The sequence below is a fragment of the Myodes glareolus genome, chromosome 21 (assembly GCF_982192425.1).
Source record: "Myodes glareolus chromosome 21, mMyoGla1.1, whole genome shotgun sequence".
NCBI classification, from domain to species: domain Eukaryota; kingdom Metazoa; phylum Chordata; class Mammalia; order Rodentia; family Cricetidae; genus Myodes; species Myodes glareolus.
This window is the reverse complement of record NC_142046.1, coordinates 31,845,600-31,871,985: the sequence shown is the minus strand read 5'-3', so window position 1 is coordinate 31,871,985 and position 26,386 is coordinate 31,845,600. Positions and strand designations below refer to the sequence as shown.

The following is a 26,386-nucleotide window of genomic DNA, read 5'->3' as shown; positions in this document are numbered from 1 at the left end:
GTTGCCTAGAACAAAGACTTTGGAGCAGGACAGAGTCAGGGACTATTGATGAGGAGGTTGAGCAGGGACTCATAGACGTCATGATGGTAGCTTGACTACTTTGTTAGTAGCAAAGGAAGCAGAAGGGGGCTGCAATTTGTACTGGCTTTTGCATAAAGGACTGAAGGGATTTTTCTTTTAAAGAATCTAAAATTACAAAGAAAAAGGAGGCAAGGAAAAGATGACCCTAAAATGTTTGACTTGGGTAATTGGAGCTTCAGGTAACCAAAAGTGGAAGACTAGAACATTAATGTGTTTGAATAGGGGTGGAAAGGAGATCCAAAGTTTGATCTACATATGCTACATTTGAGAGTGCCTATTAGACATAGAAATGGAAATGTTCATTAACTTTAAACCCACAAAGTTCATGAAGACTCCCAGGAGACAAACTGTCGAGAGAGACTAGACCCCAGGGCCTGGCAGCACTGAGCAGAGATGGTGCCCAGCAAGAACTCTCCGATTTGCAAATGTGTTGTTCCCATGAAAGTAGAGGTTAGGGGAGTTAGAGGGTATATTTTGAAGGACTTTTTCTATGTGTACCATACTTTCCAATGAAACCGTAAGAAAAGAAGACATTTGCTTTCTTGAAGTTAAGATAGCCTATCTAGTCTATAAAATGTTTAAACATTAGAGATGTTCAGGAAATTTCTACAGAAAAATGAAGTGAGAAAAATCTCTGTACTGGAGACACTGAAAGCCCTGGGTTTGGAGGAATCTGAAGCAAGCAGAAGTAAATTAATAAATGACTTATGAATGCATCAGTGTCAAAAATAGAAGAGATGGGTAATGGACTGGACTAGGAAGTGATGGTCAGTGTAATTAGAGCCATGAACCTGGTTTAGAAATGGCTATGGATGTGCTGAGCTCCAGTTCACGCCTGTGAAAAAAAGAACATGGGTTGGTAGGAGACAGAATTTCTAAACTGAGAACTGCCTATTAGCCACCGAACATGCAGGACTAAGCTTTTGGTGAGTGAATCATTTCTTTCTTAAAACAAAATCAGATGTCTCACTAAAAAGAAACAGTTGAGGAGAGTTGACGAAAGAACTCTTTATGAAGGTAAGGACAGGGTCAACCCATTGTTTAGTGTCCACTGCTAAATGTAACATCTCATTGAGAGGATGTAGTGGGAAGCCACAGGGCAGGCAAGCCTTCTGGAACCCTGAGCAACTGAGATGACAGAACAGGGGAAAGGAGAGGCAGATTGTCCAGTCTTTTGTCTACAGTTGAAAAAAAAAGCTTTGCTTTTATTCTTCATAAAGTTAACCATGAGCATTTGATTACTAGTGAGAACTGCGGGTGATGTAAATAAATAGTCCCACAATCTTCCAATGTTTACACTGAAAATGTTTTATTTTTCTTCCCTCCCCTTACCAATATTATCATTGTTTGTTTTAGTTTGTTTCTGCTACAATGTTCTGTTCATATTTTTGTTAAATATTTATAAGGACCTTGATATGCCTCTTCCTATTAGGGAAGAATCTGGCTTCAAGCAGGGTTCCAGGTTTCTCAAGCTATGTAGAATCTCATTTTGCTGTAGCACTATGCAGGCAGTTTGTTAAGTGTAAAGTTGAGACTCTAGTCTGACTCATTAACCTGTTTGATGTAATTGAAAACTTATCACCAAAGATAGGGGCTAAATGTCTCTTGTTTCACAAAATAGTTACTTTTCAAATTCTGTTTTCTTTCTTTACGGGATATTAGAGTTTCCTGCTGACTTCAGTAGTCACCACTATTAGGCCAATTATGTAACTGGATTGAGTAGCTGGACGATTGAGTAACTGGACGAGGTAAGCTAAAGAAGGCACATGTAGGTATCATAGTAAAAATCTGAAATGCTATGTTGAAAACGCATCTGAGACTAGGCATCATAATGGCTTGATACAGAAAGCTATTGGCAGATGCCCATCATTTTTTCCTCTGCTCACACTGCTTTTGGTAAGGAACGATAATTATCCTCAAACCGCATATTAATTTCCCCTTTCTTTCTTTAGTAAAGAACTTCAAATTAGCTGGGCCTGTGGTTGTTTAGACAAAACTACATTTCCCAGCTACTCCTGTTGCTATATTTGGTCATGTGTTTTAGGACTGTCTCAGTGTTATACAAGCAGAATTCAGTCATTCCTGTGGAAGCTACAAAAGCTTCTTTTGACCATAGGATGGAAACCGTGTGTTCAGGATGGTAGAAACCAAAGCAGAAAGTGGTTAGGTCATCAAGAATGTGGGTAGGTTGCAATGTGGACCCTGGATGGCATGCACTTTAGTTTTTACATAGGAAGAAATCAATAATTGTTTGAGTCATTCCCTTTTTAGCCTTTCTAATCACGATTAGAACTCTCTTGATTTATTTTTAGCCATCCCACTTTTATAGTGTATTTATTTATTTTGTATGTGTGTCGGGGATGTATGCATGTCACAGCTACATGTGGAGAGCAGAGGACAATGAATGAGAGCCGGTTCTTTAATTTGACTATATTGGTCCTGGAGATTAAACTTAGGTCATCAGGCAACTTTACATAACAAGTCATCTTGCTGTCCTCCTTCTCCCTTCTTGAGACAGGGTCTCACTTAGTCCAGTCCAGCCTCAAACCCTCTGTGAAGACAAGAATGACCTTGAACTTCTGATCTCCCTACTTTGACCTCGCAAGTATAGAGGATACAATTTGCCCAACCATACCTGCTTAATGTAGAATTGGGGAACTAACCCAGGGCTTCATGTTTGCTACTCTACCAACCGAGCCACACACCTACCTAGCTCTTTTTCTTAGTTCTAGCAGGGGCCATGTGTTAAACGATAATAGTTTTGCTTTGTTATCTACTGGTAGAGAAAATACCTGATGGAAAGATATATCACAGGTCCCGAAAATTTTAAGTAAATTGTTATTTAACCACAACTACATAAATCCTAAACATAAGAAGATTTACATAGGTAGAATGTATTGCCTGTTTGCTTGACAATGCTTGGATTGTCGTACAGATTTAAGCTTGGTTAGACAGCTCCTAAAGTGCTTTCTGAAGTCCATGTACCTAGGCTTAAAGTCAAACATAATATCCTGCTCAGCAAATGCACATAAAATCTGAAATGCCAGCTAGTTATAAAGCTGTCGGCGAAAGCCAGGTAAATGAAAAGAGCTAAGACCCAGGAGGTCTTGTACCTGTAATGAATATTGTAGGGACTTTCCTAACAACATGTCTGTGTTTCCATTGCTTGGTAACTAGGCTAAACCTTGTCAACCCTGAACTCATGTCCAGGCAAAACTGTGAATTGAATATTCAGAAATAGAGTCTTACAGATAAAATTGAGTTAACAGGAGGCTACATTAGATGAGAGTAGCCCATAGACTAGGGATTGATGTCCTTCTGAGAACAGGTATTGTGGTGGTTTGAATGAGAATGGCCCCATAGGCTCATATGGTTGAATGCCTGGTTCTCAGTTGGTGGACTGTTTAGGAAGGATTAGGAGGTGTGGCCTTAGTGGAGGAGGTGTGTCACTTATGGTAGGCATTGAGTCTTCAAAAGCCCATGCCAGGCCCAGTCTCTCAGCTTTCTGATTACAGATCAAGTATAAGCTCTTAGATGCTCCTCTGGCATTATGCTTACCTGCTTTCTGCCATGCTTCCTGCCATGATGATCATGGACTCAACCTCTGAAACTGCAAGGAAACATCCAATTAAATGCTTTCTTTTATTAGTTATAGTGGTCATGATGTCTCTTCACAGCAATAGCATAGTGACTAAGACAGGGACCTACAGACATTTACAGAGAGTGAGGACATCCATGGGAAAAGAAAAGCAGAATACAAGGATGCTGGTACATACCAAGGGCCCTGGGAAAGAGGCAAGGAGAAATCTTCTCCTAGAGACTGCTTAGGGAAGCATTGCCTAGCCAATACCTGAATTTTTGGATTTCTAGCCTTCAAATGATGAGAGAACAAAATTCTGTGATTATAGTGAACTCAGTTTGTTACTCTTTGCTCTTGTAGCTTCCCTAGGGAACTAAAATGGTGCGATCAATTCTTTCCTGGGCTGTAGACTGGAATGGTGTTCACAATGTTCAACAACCTGTGCATTACCTATCCAAACAGAAGGGATGTGTGCTGAATTGCTGAAACAGGGTTAAACTAGATTCTTACTTTTTTGATGCTGACTTTCTGGTTGCTAAAAATTGGAGAAACCCAGAACATTCTAGCCTGCAGATGCAGTAAGCATGACTTGGGGTGGGTGGGTGAACAGGGAGACTCAGTTACTTTTCCTCTCATGTAGAAGCAGTTTGACATTTTCATATCCACAGGGTCATATCGATATATGCTAGACAGGGTCATATTGGTGTGTGCTAGGCACCCACCTGGATGACCTAAGCCAATACAACTGTCTTCTTGTATTTGTCATTACAGATTACTCAAGATAGACCCAATGAAACGAAGCTCAAGGCTTTCATTCTTTGACTGGAGACCACACACTAAAGATAGAAGTTACAAAATCATCCCACACTATTGCACATAATAAAGGGTTATTTATTTAGGGGTAGACTCACAGATCACAGTCCTCTGCATGAACAGGGAACAGGAACTGAATCCAGAATCAATGAGAAGGAAAGCGATTGTGCTTTATGTCTGCATTTATAGTATAAGAAGCCACACACATGTGGGCTGGTATCTTAAAGGCTACTGGCTGAAGGAGTTCCTACAGCATGGTCATGGAAGATGGTGAGTGAGAAAGAACAATATCTGGCTGCTGCTAGTTTAGACTTTGCAACCTGAAAACAGGTAGTTGATGAGTGGAGCCTATCAAAATACAGAAGTACTGAGGTAAATGCAGCCATATGAGCCTAGAAGTCTGATCATTTATGTCAGAATCCCCTCTGTCCTCTGATACATGAGCCACAGATTTTGCCTGCCATTTATTCAAGTTTGAGTTGGCATTTTGTTTGTGGGCAACTCCCAAAGCATCATAATTGTTGAGCCACTGTGATTTTTCTTAGAAGATATGTATTAGATTCTATTCTTTGAAACCTTTTGTTTTGATGTCTGGTGGTGTAATTATTTTGTAATTACCTTTTACCTTTGTGGACTTCTATAATGATACAGGATGCACAAACAGCTTTAAGAAAATAAGACTTTGTTGAATGATTCCTTGGGGTTAACATTATGCTAAATTTCTAGAATTTGACTTGTAAAGCAAATAGGCTCATGTGAATGCACACTTACACACACACATACACACACACACATGCACACACATACATACACACACATGCACACACATACATACACACACATACACACACATACATACATACACATGCACACACACACATACACATACACACCTCTGACATTTCTACCACATGTAGTAAGACCTAACTTGCACTATACATCAAGGGTTGAGGAGGCAAAAGAATCTGTAATCTGTGGGGCATTATGAAAAAAAAATAAAGGTAATAGCTTTAAAGTTATGACTTGTAAGTGCAAATTCTCTTGTACAAGGATAACTCCAAAAATAAATCACATGGTATTGCTAAGCCAATTTAAATACAGAGGCAAACAATGGAGCTGGGGACAGATGAAGAGAGGCAGCCAAAGGCGACTTACGAAGTTAAACTACAAAAGAAAGCTTCCCTTTGAAATTGTGAAGCCACTTCAACAGTAGGGTAAGGCAAGGCAGAAACAGTATGCCATTGTCCTCTGTACCCCTTTAAAGTTGAAAATTTTGAGCTGATTCAATTGGCGTAAGTTGCTTTGAATTACTGTCTGTATTTGCACACGGAGTTGGAGGTTTCTATTTTATTCTGTCTGATGAACATGGCTAACAAAAATATTTTACAAAGTAATGCCTGAACAAAGATTTTCCTTACTTTTGATCAATTTTCCAGTTATTATGCTGCTTTCAATCATCAGGAGATCTAATTTGAAAAAGAAACTGTGGAAATGATGAACCAGTCTTTTCTCACTGTGCAGCTCATGTTAAATTGCTGCTGGCTGACGAATACTGCACGAAGATTTTATCAATACATGCAGAACCACACGCCTCCTATTTTAGTTGCTAATTACTATTCAGGTGTGTGGCAGACTACATGAAATTAAATGCGAATGCTGTTTCACTTGCGTCTTAACATGTACTGGTCGTTACCATAAGAGGCATCATCTTGACTATGTACACGTGTAAGTGTTTTTTCCTCTCTCTATTTTCAATCGTAATATGTTCATATATCATTTGATTCAATCTTCTAAAGGCATGATATGAATAAATCTTTCCGGTTTTAGAAAATCATTACGCTCTGTAGTGTAGAAATGAAAAAAAAATGTATCTCAGAGCCACTTTTAAAAAGGCTCCAACTGAGGCTTAGTTTAAGTTATCCACTAGTGAAGAAATTTTATTCTCCCCCCTCTATTTTGCTTCACTTGACTTACGATTGGCAGCTACAAAAAGTTGTGTACTACCTAATGGAAGTAGTTTCGTAAATGCTGCGTTCCGTTTTGTGTTCTTCAATCTATATTTCCCTTATCAAGTACTTTCGTGTTAGGAATTTGCAGAGTTAATGTGTGAGGAAGTAACTAGGTACTTTAGTTAGTTAGATTTCTCTTCCCTGAAGAAAATTACTATAATGGTTACTTTTGCTAGAATGCAATTACTGTCATGGTTACAATCAATCATATTTTTATATAAAGAAACTTTAACAACTCCTGAATGCATTAAGAAAAGTAAATGAAAAACAAGCCAGTGTGATGTAAGAGCATACACCTGCCCTCCAATATCTATTGAGAGAAATCTCAGATTTCTGTTTAATATATGTTTAATATGCTAAATTAAGATCACCATAAAAGTTATAGTAGCAAGCATTTTCTTGAAACATTACTGATAAAATTTTTGTGTATTTATCAACCAGTAGATAATACCCTTTGTAGACAATAACTTAATCCTAACCCAGGAGCATCTTTAGGCCTTGAGTCCCTTATGTTAAGCCAGAACATACCACTTGAAAAGGTTTGACGCATACTCCTACAGATGACACCACCCCCATGTGAAAACTGAACTGAGGGAAATATCAGGTCTCAGCTTAAACTGGTCATTATTCGAGGTCAGAAAGAAGAAGAAGAAGAAGAAGAAGAAGAAGAAGAAGAAGAAGAGGAGGAGGAGGAGGAGGAGGAGGAGGAGGAGGAGGAGGAGGAGGAGGAGGAGGAGGAGGAGGAGGAAGAGGAGGAAGAGGAGGAGGAGGAAGAGGAAGAAGAAAATGAAGAAGGAGAAGAGGAGGAGGAGGAGGAGGATCTCCAAATGTGTAGTCACACACCTCACAGACAGTATTCATTTCCAAAAAAGCATAATCATGAAGGTCAAAGGTTCAGTATGACATGAGATGACTGGTACTCAAAGTACACCCGGCATACAGTACTGGGAATATAGAAATAGTTGACTTGTTCTCTGCTGTTATTTAATAACATGTGTACTGACACAGTGAATACATTATAGCTGATAGTAATCAAAATAGATCAAAGAATAGTGTTCTGTAGGTAAAACTGATAATTTCATGTAGCTATTTGCAGGGTAACACCAAATTAACATTGAGTAGCACAGGCAGTCACAGCTCTGCTCCCTGCCAAATGTGTTCCGTGCCTGCTCATCTGCTTCTAGAATCTTCTCCAGCATTTTTAAAGATAACTCTAGCCAACCTCTGCACTGAACGCATGGGGGCGTTTTGATTCTCCTCTCTCCTTAGCTCTGTCCTTCATATTGTAGACTTCCACCATCTTTCTGTAGGCCCCTGACAGCCTTCTCTACCATCTTAGTCTTACCAGTTTCTCCCCCGTTTCCCACATACCTTTTGCCCTGTTTTCTGAGTTATTTTTCTAAACCCTTTGGCATGACATGCTAGTTCCACTCCATCTTCTGTGTTTTCACTGCTGTTAGCTTCTGGGCTATTCCTGCCTTACTGGCTTGTCCTGTCAGTGGTCCAGCTAGTCCACAAAGCTCTGTGATAGGGTGCTGCTTTCTTTTTCTGGAATATGACCCTCACCAGGTCTTTGGTTAGAAAATTTCCCCCTCTTCATCATGAATTTCATCTAAAAAAAAAAGTGTTCTCTGCTCCCTGTGCCCCGTTTCCCAGGAAAAGTGAAGTGTTGGCTTCTCTGGGTTGTCATAGCCCAGAGACACAGTGGTTGGTCACACTTCCTGTGTTTCTTGAAGCTTCCCCCTGCTTGGCTGTGAGCTGTTCAAGACAAGGACGCCTTGCATTCATTTTGTTGCTCCTGGTGCTTGGCTCAGAGCATGACACCTAAGAGCTGCTCTAGACAGAGTGAAATAATAAATCATTTTGCACTTTTAATTGTGAGCCAATTTCAATGTTATTACTTAGAGATTCACATTCTGTCTGGGAATGAGGCCATTAAGAAAAAATAATTTTAACCATGCTGTAAAAATTAGCTTTTCTCAATTTACCTGAAAGTCAAAATCCATTACAGTTGGCAGATATGCTTCACTATTGAGAAGATCTGTTTGTACATATGTGTATCTTGGGGGAGAGGTCCAGAAGGATGAGCTGTGAGTGACCAATATATAACAGCTGCATGCAAGATTATTAATTAAAAAATCCCAAGCAAAAGAAAAACATTATAGGATGTCTGCTGAATATTAGATTTCTTTTATTTTCCTCAAAGCTAAAGCCAGCTATGAAGTTCATCTGGTGGCAATTTTTTGAATGCATTTTAAATTGGACAGTAGCAGGCCAATGCTATCTATAGAAAATTACATTTGGCTTTATTTCCAATGTGTGCTATTTTCTCCTCCATACTCCATCTGTTATCAGAAAACTAATACAGGTGCTTCTTTAAGTCCCTGCCATGCTTTCTAGAAAAAGGGGAAAGAATAGTACGTAAGCATTAACATTTCCCCTCCCGTGGAAAGGAAATATTACAATGCTTTGATTTTAAGGCACACCTAATTAAGCTAATTAAGACAACAGTTATATCAGTCTGACCAGATTGGTCTTTGAGAAGTTCCTCAAGGCCTTTGATGAAATGTCAACCCCAGCAAACTACTGGTCTTTGGGTGCAGGACTAGGCCCCATGGTATCTGTCTTTCCTCTTGTGTTTGAGTCATATGGTGGTGATATGACTATAACCCGAGAGGACAACTTAGAATCCCTCAGTGATTTTCCCCTGTCTGTCTCTGTCTCTGACTCTCTTTCTTTCTCCGTGTGTGTGTGTGTGTGTGTGTGTGTGTGTGTATGTATGTATGTGTGTGTTGGGCATATGCCTATAACCCAGAGAGGATAAATTAGAGCCCTGTAGTGATATTTCTCTCTCTCTCTCTCTCTCTCTCTCCCTCCCTCCCTCCCTCTCTCTCTCTCTCTCTCTCTCTCTCTCTCTCTCTCTCTCTCTCTCTGTGTGTGTGTGTGTGTGTGTGTGTGTGAGAGAGAGAGAGAGAGAGAGAGAGAGAGAGAGAGAGAGAGAGAGAGCATGTGTGTGCATGCAAAGTGCTTAATACTGCTTTTTTTTCTTGAGACAGGGTTTCTTTGTGTAACAACCCTAACTATCCTGGAACTAGTTCTTGTAGACCCAGTCTGGCCTCGAACTCACAGAGATCTACCTTCCTCTGCCTACTGAGTGCTGGGATTAAAGGTGTGCACCAGCACCACCCAGCAATACTGCTTTTATATCCTTTTGTGGGGCAGGGTTCAAGACAGGGTCGCTCTGTATAGCTCTGGCTGCCTTGGAACTCTCTTTGTTGACCAAGCTATCCTCAAACTCATAGAGATTACCCTAACTCTAACTCTCGAGTGCTGGATTATCTGTGTGTGCCACCGCTGCCTGGCTTTTCTTTTATAACAGGATACAGAGACAGATACATGGAGATATGTGGAGATAGTACATTTAGAGCAGGAAAACTTATATACAGAGAAATGCAGAGACTGGCAGAGTTGAGAAGTGTTGGGTTAGCCCTAATGTGCACTCCTAAGCCAAGAAGTACTTGAAGCAGCAATCATTCCTGCATTTCCAGGTTTATGAGCTAATAGATTCCATTTTCTACGCTTAAGTAGACTTTCTATCACTTGTAACTGAAACAGTAAACATTGGAGTGGCATTATACGGGGACAAATTAAGTCTTAAGTCTTCCTTCCTTAGATGTGAAGTATCAGCGTTAAGTAAGTGAAGAGCATTCATGGTCTGTCACTGCGTCCTAAAAATGATAACCCCCAAACAGGACAATGGAGGACAACAAAGGAGCCTTCTGGCTGTGAGTTTTCTGGTACATCTTAATCTCCCTACTCTATAGCACTTGACAGTTCTAGCGAATTACTTTATTTTAGACGCCCTCCCAGAAACTAACTTTTCATTAACGCTCAGTAAGACTTTTGAAAGTAGGATGGGTTTGTATCCAAACTACTTCTCAGCCCAAACATGCTAGCTGAATGCTGGACTTCGGGGGCATGTGTCACCATGCTCGCCTTGCTCAATTTTTCCCTATTCCTCTGAAGCCATGTGAAAGCTGATCTACCATTAGGAAGCAAAATTGATGAGCTTGAGCCAATTTCAGCTTTCTTTTCAAGGTAATAAACAGTCTCTGCACTCCACTTTCCAATTCGTTACTTATAATATGTGTGACTTTGGCCAAGTTATTGAATCTCTTAATTCCTCAATTTCTTCAGCACAAAACAAGGAATAGTATGACTCCTACTAGAATTGCAACTGGAACTCAAAAGGAAATGATATCTGTCATGCCATTAGTCTTTTGTTTATCGCTGCCATCTCAGTAACACAATAATTCCTACACTGAACCTATGCCACAATGCCTTTTAAACTGCTGAGTAAATGAGTGGGTGTTCACTGTATGCTCATCTTTCCCCCTTGTCCTGTAGTTGGAGATATGTACTAAGTTATCTTTTAAACAATAGTTGGCCCCAGTGCCATCCCTTTCAAATATGTCCATTGGAGACATATATTGCTCTGCCACTCTGATCTTAGTGGTGTTAAATAATGTTAGATGATGAGACGTGAGTCACGATTTGGCAAGTGCTTCCATAATAAGATTTTCTCTCTTGCTCTTTCTTGTTTTTGCCAAGCAAAGAATAAAGAATATACCAGAAATAGTTAGTGTCACTTGAGCAGTGTGATAGTACAGTCTGAGTCCAGTTCAAGGAAACTCTAGCTAATCCTTAGATACAAGGCAAAATCAAGGTAGGCTTATTTTTATTCGATGTTTTCTTGGCTTCTTGTGTAGAAAGAGCTGAGTGATGTAGAAGTGCTTAGCTGTAAAAATGAAATCAATGTCAACTTAGTATATAAAAACATTTTTTTAAGACAGGATTTTTCTATGTAGCCCTGACTATCCTGAAACTCATGTTATAGACCAGGCTTACCTTAAACTCACTACTCAGAGACCTACCTGCCTCTGCCTTCCAAATGTGTTGCAAGAAAGTCGCTTGTTCATCCTGGCTGCCTAGAACCAAAATAATCACTCAGAGATTGTATTAATTAAACCACTGCTTGGCCCATTAGTTCTAGTTTCTTATTGGCTAACTCTTATATTAATTTAACCCATTTCTAGTAATTTGTATATTGCCACGTAGCAGTGGCTTATCAGCAAAGATTTGGCACATCTACCTCCGGAGGTGGATCCATGGCGTCTCCCTCACTCCGCCCTTCTTCCCAGCATACAGCCTAGCTTTCCCTGCATAGTTCTGTTCTTCCCTGCCATAGGCTCAAAGCAGTTCTTTATTAACTAATGAAAGCAACACGTAGACAGAAGGACCTCCTGCACCATGAATGCTGGGATTAAAGGCACATGCCACCACCACAGTGAAGCATGCAGAAACTTTTAAGCCTCAGCTATGCCTTCTGTGTCTATTATAAGTTGGAGTGATCAATTTGAACCATAGTTGTCTTAGTTAGGGTTTCTATTGCTGTGAAGAGACACCATAGCCATGGCAACTCTCATAAAGGAAAAACATCTAATTGGGATGGCTTAGATTTTTAGAGGTTTAGTCCATTATCATCATGGTGTGACATGGTGGCATGCGGGTAGACACAGTGCTGGAGAAGTAACTGAGAGTACTATATCTTGACTCAAGGCAACAGGAAGTGGTCTGTCTCACTGGATGTGGTTTGAGCATATATGAGACCTCAAGGCAGCACCTCCCTGTGACACACTTCCTCCAACAAGGCCATACCTCCTAATAGTGCCACCCTCTTGGGGGCTATTTTCTTTCAAAGCCCTGCAATAGCTTAGGACTATCTTTCACCAGATTAATTCATCTACTAACACTCCATTGTACTGTCATTACAGTCACGAGTAGCTGAATTAGGCATTCAAAGAACATAATTCACGGTAACTATCCTCAAAGAGTACATAAATATATCCTCAAGAAAAAAAATGAGTCTCATCTTTTAAAAACTAGCTGGCTCTATATAGATTAATTCTCAGCTTCTCATCAGGACATAGAGAAAGATTTCTACCCTGCTTACAGGCTCTGACCTGAGAGAGAAGAAACCCAACTTCATTTCCTCATCTGCAAAACAAGGATAATAATAACTACCACCCAATGGAGCTGTGAAACTTAAACGAAAGCATACATATAAAACTCTTAGCACACTGTCTGGCTCATAGTAAGCAGTTAGTAGAAGTTGGCCCTTGTTGTGGTTGTTATGCTTATGAGTGACAAGATGCTTAGGCAAGAGGCCAGGCTAATTCTGCCACTCTAAGCCATAATGACAGTGCATTCTAGCATAGCTCTGTGATAGGACAAGGAATCTGATAGCAAGAACTCATTACAGGGAATCCAGGAGACCAGCATCTTTATCCTTAAGGGAGGAAAATAACGCAGAACACATATTTTATTTGCATTCACTCTTGTAAAGTCTGTTGGGTCTATTTCAGATTTTTCCTCCCTCAGGCTCAAGAATCTGAACACTTGGTTGGTTATCTTTGTTTTTCACTCAATAACCATCTACGAAATTTTCACATTCGCAGTCTATTTTGTGAAGATTGTAGATCAAGAACGTTTTAACCTGAGTCAACCATAGTAAGAAAATAATAGGCTGAAAAATAGCACCTATTTTACTATTTTACCTTGTCTTGAAATATTTGCCTCCAATCCTACTTGTAGCATGATGGGCCTGCTTGTTGGGGTATCTGTCCCGCCCAGTACCACACGGCCGGCAAGTCCCAAAGAAAATCACACATAGTCTACATTAGGTTATAAACTGATTGGCCCATTAGGTCAGACTACTTATTAGCTCTTATAACATATGTTACCCCATTATTCTTATCTACGTTAGCCATATGGCTTAGTACCTTTCTCAGTGTGACAGCTCACATGTTGCCTCTTTGGTGATCTATGCAGGAATGACAGAGGGAGCTTCCTCCTCCCTAGCCTTCTCCTATTCTCATTTCCCCGCCTCTACTTCCTGTCTGGCTGACCCGCCTATACTTCCTGCCTGGCCAATCAGTGTTTTATTAAAATACATGATTGACAGAATACAGACAATTCTCCTGCACCACCTACTTCCTTATATTCTCAGCCAGTGGGTTTGCTAGTAATATTGACCATTTTCTTAGCTCTGGACTGGGCCATTACTCAATCTCCTTACCATGGATCTTTGGTGTAGATGCATGTGATGCAGTTTAGACTAAGGGTATCTTAAACTATGAATTTTGTTCTTGATTTATCAACTCTTTCTTTTCTTGGCTGGGATGATATCAGGGCATCCGGTTTACAGCTGCTAGGGATGGGATCATAGGGGGAAACTGGTGACAGAAGAAGGTAAAATCAACATTGCAAAGTGTAGAAAACAGAGATTCTTAGTTGACTCCTTGGTAAAACCAACAGAGCTACTAAATCTAGCCTCCCCCAAGCTAACTTAATATAACTGATAAGTTTATTTCATAATGTAAGGAACTTTTGAGTTGAATTTTCTGCTACTTACAACACAGAAATCATTCAACGTACACACCACATCCTTATTCCTTTGTTTAAAACTCAGATACTATTAAACAGTGATAAAATTTTTTGAGGGATAAATAACAGCCCTGTTGCATCCCTTTGGCATGTTTAGTTGGTTGTCCCTTCTTCACCATTTTTCTTCATTTGACCTGGGATGGTCCAGCAGAATACAATTCCCTAATTGTATCTTTTAAGGGAAAGGGATTATTAGGACTTGTGATAACATCTACCTAGTCATTAAGCACTCACTGTACAAGCATGATCTCCTTTGGATTCTAAACACCAAGTAAAATCCAGGCATAGTGGTCCATGACTGTATTCCCAACCCCGAAGAAACAAAGACAGGTGGTTCCTGGAGTTCTCCAGCCAGCCAATATAGCTGAATTGGTGACCTCCAGGTTCAGGGAGAGGCCCTGCCTCAAAAAAACAAAGTGGATAGCAATTCAGGAAAACATCTGCTGTAAATCTCTGGTCTCATGCATACTCTCTCTACACATGTACACACAGTTATGCACATGCACACACACACACACACGTACACAAACACACACATACACACACAGAGAAAAAGCACTATTAGGTACAAGACATAAAAGTCTAGACAAGAAAATTATATACACATACAACATCATATATGCACTCATACATAATCCATATGTATTCCATAGTACAGCCCAAACTCTTAGACACTCATAAGAAATACTTCTTTATAATAAAACAATATACATTATAAAACAGTAAATGTATTTCTTCCTACAATGGAGCTATTAAAGCAAGATATTGTCCTTAGGCCTGAAACTCTCCTTCCCTACCTAGACAGTCCTTGTGACATTTGTGTTACAACTTATTTGTCACACAGTCGCTTCACTTCACGGCTAGATTGTGATCAAACATCACAGCACATGAATTCCCTAGTGAGACGAGGTAGAACATAGTGCGCTCTGCTGTTTGTCGCCCTTCCCTCTCCTTACTGCAACAGTCTTTGAGCATCACCAAATTTGGTGCGTTTATCAAGATGATTGACTTCCTAAATTGGAAGATTTGTTTGATGTCGAGGCTCCATAACATGGATTAGAGACTTGCTGAAGATTTGCTAGTGTCTGTGCACAGCTTCTCCCCCCACTGGCCTTGTTCAGACAGTGTGCTAGGTTTCTAATTCCAAAGCCGTAGTTAAAAAGCAAAGTGAAAACGAAAACCTTTCCATCCTGAATTGACTGTAAAACGTTCAACGGTTTTCCGTGTGCTATCTAGTCATGGCTAATTTTATTGCTCTTATGTTGACATATACCTTTGAAATGGTTGTTTTTGTGATGAAGCGGAGGAAATGAGTTACTCAATGTTGAGGGCTCATGAGGCTGGCATTAAGCTAATAAGAATTTTCAATTATCATCGGCATGGTTAATTGTAAACCCCATGCCTAATCAAAGTTTATATCCTAAGGACACAGGAAAAGGATGAGGTTGCTAACAGGGTGCTGTGTGTGCATCACAATGGAGTCACGCACGTCTTTCCTGTAAGTGAACTATTACCAAGAACACTTTTCAAAATGTAAGGCATTTTTCTAATGTCTTGGCCACTTGTGACATTTTTATGACCATGCCTCTCATTTCTGGGGGAGCAGAGGTGGGGAAGGGACTTACAGTAAAAGGAGAAGAAGAATAGCAGGATGGAAACGCAGGGATGCGCTCTGGGCTGATTCAACAAAGTGGTGGTGGGAGTAGCTTTCTCCAAGATGACTTTTAAAGCATTGCTGATACAAGAGAGTCACTACTGTAACACTGGGGGGTAGGGGAGGATTTGTATTCATCATTTAGTTTTTTTTCCCAGCATTTTATTGAAACATAGATTCAAGGTCACCGCATCACGAAATCTAATCCACAATCAAACAGGATGAGACTGTACTTTGATTCAACCTACATTTTAAATTATGTATCTTGGCACATTAAATCATAGTAAATGAGCATTGCCTTTTCTATCAAGATATTTGTAGTAATATAGTCAAATACAGATAGGATGCTAGACAAATTTTTTAAACATTATTTCTTCTTCCTTGCCAAAGATTCGTAGCAGAACTCCACATATAATGCAAGTGCAGAAAAGTCTTTCGGCTAGCCACTGAACTCACCGTGGAGTTTGAAACACTGAATCTTGACCAAGATTAGTTAGAATTAGTTTCTTTCTGGTGTGAGAGTTTTATGCTGCTTGTGCTTAGCTTGCGTTATAACACACACACACACACACACACACACACACACACACACGTTCACGCGCGCACACACACACACACACACACACACACACACACATTCTTTAGTTTTACATATCTACAGAAAAAAATTTACATATGGCATTTCCCCCCCACTCAGTGTTAGGTTTAACAGTTGTTTTAGAAGTTATTAACAGACAAATTGACAAATTAAAAATTCAAAAATTTTACTCTCGTTAGCATTAGAGATACTTTTAATATATGTGCATTTGAAATAATTTATCAAGCATTAAAATCATTTTTGAAAAGTATGAAATATACCATTTTGTTTTGTAAACCTGAAACAGTGCCAGAACTTTAGCTGGCTCTCTATATTAATGGTTATGTTAAAGGCTTATAAGGAATTGGGCAGATTGCATCCTAATAACTGCCCTTGGGCCTTTAACATGCAATCTAAAATCTTTACTTTCAGCTGTCTATTTAATGATAAACTCTGGGCTTAGGAACACCGACTTTGCCAACGAGCCTAAACTAGCATCTGTTGAACCACATTCAAGGTACTCAATCCTCTTTTCCCTCATTTCTTCATCTGTGAAATGGAAACATGTACTTCATTGCCAGAATTGGGATGACTGATAAATGTAAACCACATAAAATTGTGTCTAGCGGAGGCGATGCTTGATAAATGATAGAAACTCTTATTGTAAATGACTTTATTTTTACCCTCTTGCAAAGGTTGATTGAAAACAATCCAATTAATGATAATATTTTATTATGCTTTAAATCTTGATATGTCACACTAAATATACTAAGACTCCCTGGCCTTACATTATTCCATTGAAATGAGAGTTTCAGAATATCTAATCAATACTTCCATTATCATTTTCTACTGCATTATGTAAAGAAGACAACTAATTAGTGAAAATGAAATTTTCTTCATTCGTGTCTCTAATATTCTGAGCAACTCAAAATAAAGTATTTAATATACATGCTACAGAAGGCATATAATTTCTAATGTGATAACATTCTTTCTTATTCCCAGGGTACTTGTGATGTTTAATTAGTCAACATTTGAAAAGTGCTTTGTGGATTAAAAGAACTGCATAAGTGCTAAATCTCCATTGTTAATAACAAAAGATCAGGTTTGAAAGAACACATCAAGCATATTGTACAAAGAAACTGTATTTTATTGTAATTTTTGCTCTTCAACTTTGTGGAAAACTGCCATTAAAGTTTATTCTTTCAAGAGATAAAAACAGAACCGTTTCACTGGAAAACTCAGCTCACTTATCCAGCGCTAAATGGGGGAACTTGACAATACCACCTAAAAACAATGCTTTTTTTTTTTTATTCTTGTTGAGTTAAGATAAGCATACTTAACCCCTGCCCACTTAACGCAGTCATGGAAATAAGTATTGGAAGATAGTGCTGGCTTCACGATCCTTGGGAGAGAGTGTATTCATAGCCACTATGAACATTGCTCTGTAACCCCATATTCCCCATGTGCCCACAGACATAAGCATGGGGCCACAGGCTAGGGTCTCTGTCCATAGCAATGTCTGCAAACTGGGAAATCTTTATTGCTCGCCCTCACCCCAGTAACAGAACACATGAATGGACAGAGCTCACGAATATTGGAGCAGCAAACGTCTTTAGAGGCCACCTTAATCCATTTCTTCAGTTCCCAGATGCAAATAAAGACCATTTAGAAAGAAAAGGGTAATTGTGTGCATTCTGTGGGTCAACTTCATGGTGGGTGGGTGACATTGGAATAGAAACACTCCTTTTCACAAGTTTATTTGCACAACCTGTTTGCGTGTGATTGTGTATCTATGTCTACTGTTTTGGTCATTCTCTAAAGAGTGGTAAACCCTAAGTGTCCCTGTTCTAATTCCATCTGTGGTTTTTGATGGATTGTGGGATGTGATGGAGGAGGGTCATTTGCCTATGTGTTACTTTCATTGGTTAATAAAGAGACTGCCTTGGCCTTTTTGATAGGCCAGCCCTTAGGTGGATGGAGTAGACAGAACAGAATGCTGGGAGAAAGAAGCAGAGGAAGAGAGCCACCACCATCAAGCTGCCAGGTCAGACATGCTGAATCTTTCCTGGTAAGCCACTACCTCGTGGTGCTACACAGATTATTAGAAATGGATTGATTAATATGTGAGAGTTAGCTAATAAGGGGCTGAAGACAATGGGCCAGGCAGTGTTTAAATGAATACAGTTTCCATGTAATTATTTCGGGTAAAGCTAGCTGGGATAGTGGCAGGACACAGCCCGCCATTCCTTCTACAGGGATGAAGTGATGTTGGTGACAACAGGACTTCCGGTGATGTCTACCTTTTAAGTGCTAAAAGCAGAAAAAAAAAGTGAAGGAAAGTTACTGAGGCTTTTCTCCCTTTCAGTGGGCACTGAGTTTTCAGGGATTCCGAGGCCTTGTTGGTTTATTACACTTCTCTTTCAATACATGTGTTTGTGTGTGCATGCATATGTGCGTGTGTGTCTATATGTGCATATATGTGCATGTATATGTGCAGGTTCATGTGAAGGTCAGAGGCAGATGTTCAGTATCTGCCATCAGTAATTTGTCATCTTATATTTTGAGGCAGTGTCTCTCACTGAGTCTGGAGCTCTCTGGTACATCTTAATCAGCCCAGTGAGGTCTAGGGTCTGCCTTTCTCCACCTCTCCCCAAGTCCCAGTGCAGGGGTTACAGTTTTCTGTTGCCATATTTGGTTTCAGTCTGTACCTGCTGTGGGAAGCAAATATTTCCCCAGATCGAGCCATTTTTATAGTTCCCCACTCTTTCTTAATTTCCTGCTTTTGGTTTCTGACTTCATCTCAGAGCTCCATTCCTTTCTCGGTGGTTCCCCCTCTACTCTCACAGGGCATTTAGGATGCAGAGGAGGCATTTTGAGCTATTGTAGGTCCTGGGGAAAGGGGACAGGGGTGCTGATAGCTACTCCACATAAACAGTTAAGCAGAACAAGGCACAGTCTAATTCAAGTCACCATCAGTGACTGTGCTGAGAGATCCCAATGGAGATACCATAGTAGTGACCACCATTGCCACTATGAACTTAATATAAGCTTCAGATTCTCTTGGAACTAATTTTGATGTATTAGCTGGTAAGAGATAATAGGGAGCGAACATAGGTATGAATTCCATGAGATAAGCTCTCACATGAGGCAGAGAAAGAAGGCAGAACCTATGGCAGGTATCGTGGGTTGATTGAGCCACAGTCGTTGGTAACCTCTTCCTCAACTGTCTCCTTTCACTAAACAACCTGGGAAAACTAATTTTCTCCCAGATTTCCTTGGGGATGAGCGACTGTACTTCAAATGCTGACTGGAAATAAATAGGGAACAGTCTACATAAAGTGGGAGTTAGGACTTCTGGTGACATACTCCTCTCCTGGAAAGGGGATGGCTGGTGGTCCCCTTTCCTTTTCTTCCCGTCCTGGTGTGGATGTGATATACAAAACCATCGTTCAAACATAGGATGACAGTCGTGTAAAGGAAAAGCCATTGCTCTGCACACGGTCGGGGGCAGAGCAGAAAGTGGCTGGAGTCTTTGTGCACACCAAGCACCTGGCCACTGCTACCCCTGACCTTGCTTTATTTATTAGATGAGGGAACATTTATTGGCTTTATTGTGTTACTCTGTTTTCTATGAGTTGTAAAGTTGAACACATTTCTAACAATTCAGAATCGAAGGCAAATTTTACAAATATGAATGTGCATATTATTACATGTGCTTACGCCACTCTTCGCTCAGCCTAGTCTGTCAATCTGAACTGCCCTTTGCTTGACTTAAAGAGCAGCCCAACTTGACAAGACTCCTGTGTAACTAATTCCAACATCAAGAGCTTACTGTTTGAAAGGCAATGCAACAGGCACAAAAATTCTCAAGGTACAGTCTCTTGCTCTGCAATCTCTGGCTTTAAGTCAAAGGAGACAGCTTAACTAAGTTCTTTTGACCTAATCCGTACTAGCATCCCTGATGCCACAGTTTTGATAGTGTGGAGTCTGGTGTTCCAGAAGGAGAGATCATAGATAGGACAGACAGGTGAGAAGTGACTATCATTACCTCTAGGGTAGTGTCCACAGCACAGATCAAGAGATGGCATCACTGGTGTCTGAATATGGGATAGAAGGAACACGTATGCATTTTTCAAGGACATTTGACTTCTTGCTGGAACGTTTGGCTTCTCAGCTGCTTGCTCTATTCTGATCATCTTTCCTGCTGAAATCACCTGTTCTCATTGCAAATATTTAAAAGCAAGACAACGAACAAACTGATTAAGCTCCTATGGAGTCCTTAGTGGAAGAAAGGTGGCTCAGGGTCTCCCAGAACTGACTGTGCTACTCAGAAGTGAGTTACTGAACACCTCTGTGAAGACAGTCCATTGTCTATAAGATGGGGATAAAATGAGTCCTTGTTTCATAATGCTTCTAAAGTGACTGAATGCAATGGTATTTATGCAAGGTTGGCTGGCTAGTTCATGCTCAGTGCATATCAGCTAGTGTGTGTACACCAGAGGACGGGGACACTGGGGATGCAAAGGGAGAGGCAAAGAACAATGGGACTGTAGCCCTGTCGTTTGGAAGTTTAACAGTATCGGGGGCTGGATAGGAAGCAGGCGATTAAGCTTACAGATGTTTCCTGAGAAAAGGGATGGCGTTAAGGCAGCTCTAACCGAAGCAACTCTAGCATACAGTACCTGGTTCTAGGTGACTATGTGATGCATTCTAGTGCTGGTGCACACATATGACCCTTCTCAGGCCAACTCTTTCCTAGCAATGTGAAGAGAGCTCACTTATGCTAGACGGAGAAAACGGAGTTCAACTTTCTGTGAACAGGGATCAAGCTCAGTTGGTAACACTACTTGGGGAGGCTACGGAGACTTAAGGACAGTGAGCCTGAGTTGCCTATGTGAAGGCCTAATATTTGTTTTTATTTTATTTTATTTTATTTTTTAGAGGTAGCACTATTTTTCCACTGCCAACAATATTGGTCATTTTATATAAATATATTATTAATCTCAGTCCTATGTAATGTATATGTCCTGACACTAATTTGCTAATTTTTGAATTTGCTGACATTGGGTTACATCATGACACCTATGTAAATATGTAAACTTCATGTTGCGCTTATTCAACACACCAAGACTTAGCTACTAAAGCGCCCTCTCTTCTTCCCCCTTTCTACACATAATATTGTCCAAATGCTTTGGCTTCAAGCACACCTTATATTTTAACAAGAAATGAGAACTTGTTTTCTTCTGACCGTGGAGGCTGTCAACTTGAAGCATCAGGAGAACCATTCTTTGAGGCTCAGTACTTTGATTTGAGCAACACTCTGCAGTTAGTTACAGTAAATGGTTGATTTCAGATGCATAGCATCTTTGAGTATTCAAACAACCAGGCCTGAAGTTCCTTCTTTGTGCTGCCTCCTTTCATCTGCAAACTTGTGAGTATGCTTGGGTCACAAAGACACCATGTTGTTTCGGTATGAAGAGGGGTGCATGGGGCCTGTCACAGTTTCTTTCTTCTTGGCACAACCTCCATTTGTAGGCACACATTCTGAGGTAGAGGGGTGAAGTCAAGGAAGGAGAAGGTGACTAATCATCTCCTTAGAGATGTAGCTGCAGAACTTCATTCCTGTCTCTAGAATATAAAGCTGAACTTCTTTGTTCTTTTGTGTGTTTGGAGCAAGAGAGGCTAGACACAGAACAGGTGGAAATGTTGACAAGGAACCGAGGAAAGCTTTGTCAAGAGCATATCCCAGGAGTTAGGTTGTAATAAAATGAACCAATCCTTGAAATCAGTTCTTGTTTTCGTTTTTTTTTTTTAAAAACATTTGCTTGTAAATTTGATCTTGTCTTTTTAATCGAGTGGCAAATAAGTTGCAAATAAAAATTTCTGACAACCAAAGAGGCATTAAGTAGAATTTTAACAGTAGATTCTTGTGTATTTGTCTTTTTCCCCAAACATAAAAACAACAAAAACCAAGACAGTTGTTTTCTCCATTTTGAGTGTGTGTGTAATAAAGGAATCCAGAACTGTGAAGCTTTATACCTGGCCAGACTGCCACAATAACTTTGTAATTAAAATTTGCCCTTTGATATGCTGGAAATGCCTATAAATGCCTAAGTGTGTTTAAGAAAAGAAAGAAAGGCGGGAAGGCGAAAGAAAAATCAGAGAGAGGAATAGGAAGACAGCTTGATTGGTAAAGTGCTTGCTGTGTAAACGTTAAGACTGAGTTCAGATCCTCCTCACCCACAGAAAATGGTGATGCACTCCTATGATCCTAATGTTGCAGAGGTAGGAGCTGGACGGTCTCTTTGGCTGGTTGGCCAGACAGTCCAGGCTCAGTAAAGACATTCGTGTGCTCACACATATCTCACACACACACACACACACACACACACACACACACACACACACACACCAAAAGCAAAAACAAAAATGGAGCCGGCACCTGGAAGGATAGCATGTAAAGGTGGTCGTAGTAATTCAGGTCTTTCTGCTTTTACTGTAGGGACCACATCTAAGCACGATTCTCATCTCCTCATTTCAAGGCGGATCCCCACTATCGCATTCAGGATACTGATGTGTTTATTTTGTCAACTAGAGCTAATGAAACCTGACGCAAGTTTGAGCTAGCTTTCTTCACCATTGGAAGATAATGCATGGCAGGGGCTGCGTTTGAGGCAATGAATGGTCTTTGGCTAGGATTGATGGTAACCCAGAGCATGGTCTGGACCTAACCAAGAAATGCATAGATTTTGAATATGGTGAGTAGGCAAGGGGAACTTGGGGTTAACACTCTGGGTAACCTGGATTTACTCTACAGGGCATTTGATGTTATCATCGAGAAAACATGGGGTGTAGAAGATGACCTCAACACAGTAACAGCTGGAACCATGACAGGAATGTCATACAGACATACAGGTGGTCTTCGGGCAGTAGCATGCAGTGGTCTGCCAGAACTGACACTCACCAGTCTATATGCTGTGTTGTAACTGGGAGTACATGAAAGGCTCCCTGCTCCAGCAGTCACTCTGAATATTTTTGTCCCCTCAGGAATGGGGGACATTTCATTGTCATCCAGATCAATTAATAAGTCCGTCTGGAGTAGCTTTCTATCTTGTACCTACACATAAATACTTGAACATTGGAGACTCTGAGGTGCTGTGGGGAAGATCATGGATGGTTAGCCTGAACTGCACTGCTTGCCCTTGGTGAGTGGACGCCAAGCCCTTGGGTGGCTCACTGAGTACACGTTCTCTTCTGTGGAGATGCACCTGTTTTCTCTCCTACTCCCAAACCGCAAAACCACTCACTCTCCAAATTCAGGCCATACTTATTGTCAACATTTTTGTCAACATGTTTGTTCATTTGAAAAATCTAAATCTAACGTTGTTCTGTTTTCCAAATAAAAGGTGAAACTAGAAGAAAAATGAGGGATAAGTGAGGAAGACATTTGACATTGATCTATTTGTGTTTATTTACACATGCACGCACACACACACCAACTAACTACTTCTTTATCTTGATGCTGTGTAATGGATTTACTTAAATTATTTTATTTATAAATTTTGATTTGCTAATGAGTATTGGTCAATCCACCATCTGTCATCTATCCATCCATTCAGAGCCAGAGAGTGAACACTGCTAGTTTGTCTTATCCTTCTTCTTTATTTGAATTGACCTCATCTGTAAGCAAAACTGGTGATAATGACGCTCAGCCTAATGTGTCTACTTAAAAGCATTTGTATCTAAGTTTGTAGTGGAAGGGGAGAAATGAATATTTGATATCCTTGATGTTCAGGAATCTCCGGAATTGGGAGACATTTCTATCTCTGTGCTCATATACATGGCCAGTTTTATGATTACTCCCCATCGCTCTCCAAGTGCTGTGCTCCATCTCAATATGCATTATTTGAGTGATTGGGTTTCCCATAATTGACAAAATAAAATATTTTATGACAGGGTAGAACCAACTTCTCAATAGCTGGGTGTTAAATGATATGAGAACACTTAAATGGAAGTGAAATTTTCTCTTTTGTTTTCAAGCCTCATGAACAAAGAAGGAAGTTTTTGCTAATAGTATCAGAGGACATGTGAGTGTCAAAAGCATACAAGGTGCTATGAAAGTGTCTGTCAGGAGAATCAACAAGATATGGCTTCCAAGGACGTGAGGCTCATGACATAAACCTAAGACCTACCCGTTCAGTTTTGCTTAAAAGTGGCCAGGTCCTGCTAGAACCTTCCTAAAGATGTGGGCCACCACATCTCTGGCCCTGTCTGACAGTTATTTACAGAGAAACAAATGGTTTCCATGCTCAAATTGAGTCATTATTTTTCTGCTATACAAATTTGCTATTAGGTTGGAAATTGTCTTTTAAGCCATAATTATTATAATTCTTTATTAAATGTTCACAAGTCAGAAAATGATTCTCTTTAAAGGATGGCCTTTTATCTTCAAGCTGTCCAGCATTTGTGTAACAGTTTTGTAGCTATAGACAGCTACAATATGGCTTCCAGGTCACACTACTAAAGTATTTGATAAATTGCACACTTTATGAAGTTTTATTATTCAAATCATTTTGAGAAATTTCCTCTTAATTAATGATATTTCTTTGAATACAATTATACCAGAGTTTTGCTTGTATACATATGATTTTATCATTTGGAGAATATTGAGAAAATTTTATGTTTTACCCACCTTCTTTTGGGTGAATCCACTATAGAAATGTCCTAAAATTATAACCATGGAGTTGCAGCTGTGTTCAGTATCTGTAACTGATATGCAGTTTTGAAAATCAGGTTAGGAGCCAGGATCTCTGCAGGTCTTGGCATGAGTCTGGGATCTCTGAGGAAGCAGGCCTGAGCCAGGACCTCTGCAGGTCAGAGAATGAGTCTGGGACCTCTGAGGGAGTAGGCAGGAACCAGAGACTTCTCCAGGACCAACCCTGAGCCAGGGATCTTTGCAGAAGCAATCCAGACCAGGGACATTTACAGAAATAGGATTGAGCCAGTGACCTAGGCTGGAGCAGGCCTGGGATAGCGAACTCCACAGAAGCAGGTACAAGGGAACAACCACTGAGGGAGTAGGCCAGAATCAGAGACATCTGTGGGTTCAGACAGGAATCTGGGACCTCTGAGAGAGTAGGCCTGAGCCAGGACCTCTGCGGGTCCAGACACTAGTCTGGGACCTCTGAGGGAGTAGGCAGGAACCAGAGACCTCTGTCGGTCCAGGGCATGAATTTGGAACTGCGGAGGAAGTAGGCCTGAGTCAGGACCCATGCCAGAGCAGGCCCAAGTCAACCTCAATAGAAAGACCAGCCCCAAGCAAACAATCTCTGTGAGTGCAAGTCCGAATGACCCCTGGTATTGCAGAGCAAACCCCAGGAATGCTCAGCAACCTCCAGGAACATGGAACAATCAACAGTGTGCCTGGAACTGTGGCCCTGACTGCACCATGAGGAGCAACCATCTGAGCCTTGGATCCACTGGCACCTGGAAGATTGATCACCAGAGTCAAAGACAGCCCCAGCTACAACAATCAGAGGAAAAGATGGGTAGACAAGGTAAGAACACATGCAACACCACAAAGAACAACATGACACTAGTGAACACTAGTGACCATACAACAGCAAGACTTGAACAACCAAATATAGATAAAGCAGAAAAAAATGACCTAAAAATAACTTTAGGAGAATGTTTGAGGCCCTTAAAGAGGAAATGAAAATTTCCCTCAAAGAAATGGAGGAAAAGACAAACAAAGAGTTGGAAGACATCAACAAATCCCTTATAGAAATGAAGAAAAAGCCATCAAACATATGAAAGAAACTATTCAAGACTTGAAAACTGAAACAGAGACAATAAAGAAAACACCGAGGGAATTAAAAAAAAAACAGAAATCATGAGAAAATGATCAGCAAGCATGAACAACAGAATATAAGAGATGGAAGAGAGAATCTCAAGTGCTGAAGATACAATAGAGGAAATAGACTCATCAGTCAAAGAAAACATTAAATCTAACAAAAGTTTAACACAAAATATTCAGGAAATATCAACAACATAAAAAGACCAAACCTAAGAATAATAGGTTTAGAAGAAATTCAACTCAAAAGCACAGAAAATATATTTAACAAAATCATAGAAGAAAACTTTCCCAACCTAAAGAAAGATATGCA

General features: G+C 40.3%; 1 pseudogene; it reads left to right on the top strand.

Annotated features, from left to right (window-relative positions):
* LOC125394872 (mitochondrial import inner membrane translocase subunit Tim23 pseudogene) overlaps positions 1-23,249 on the top strand; it is a 34,678-nt pseudogene extending 11,429 nt beyond the window's left edge.
* The last annotated feature ends 3,137 nt before the right edge of the window (positions 23,250-26,386 follow it).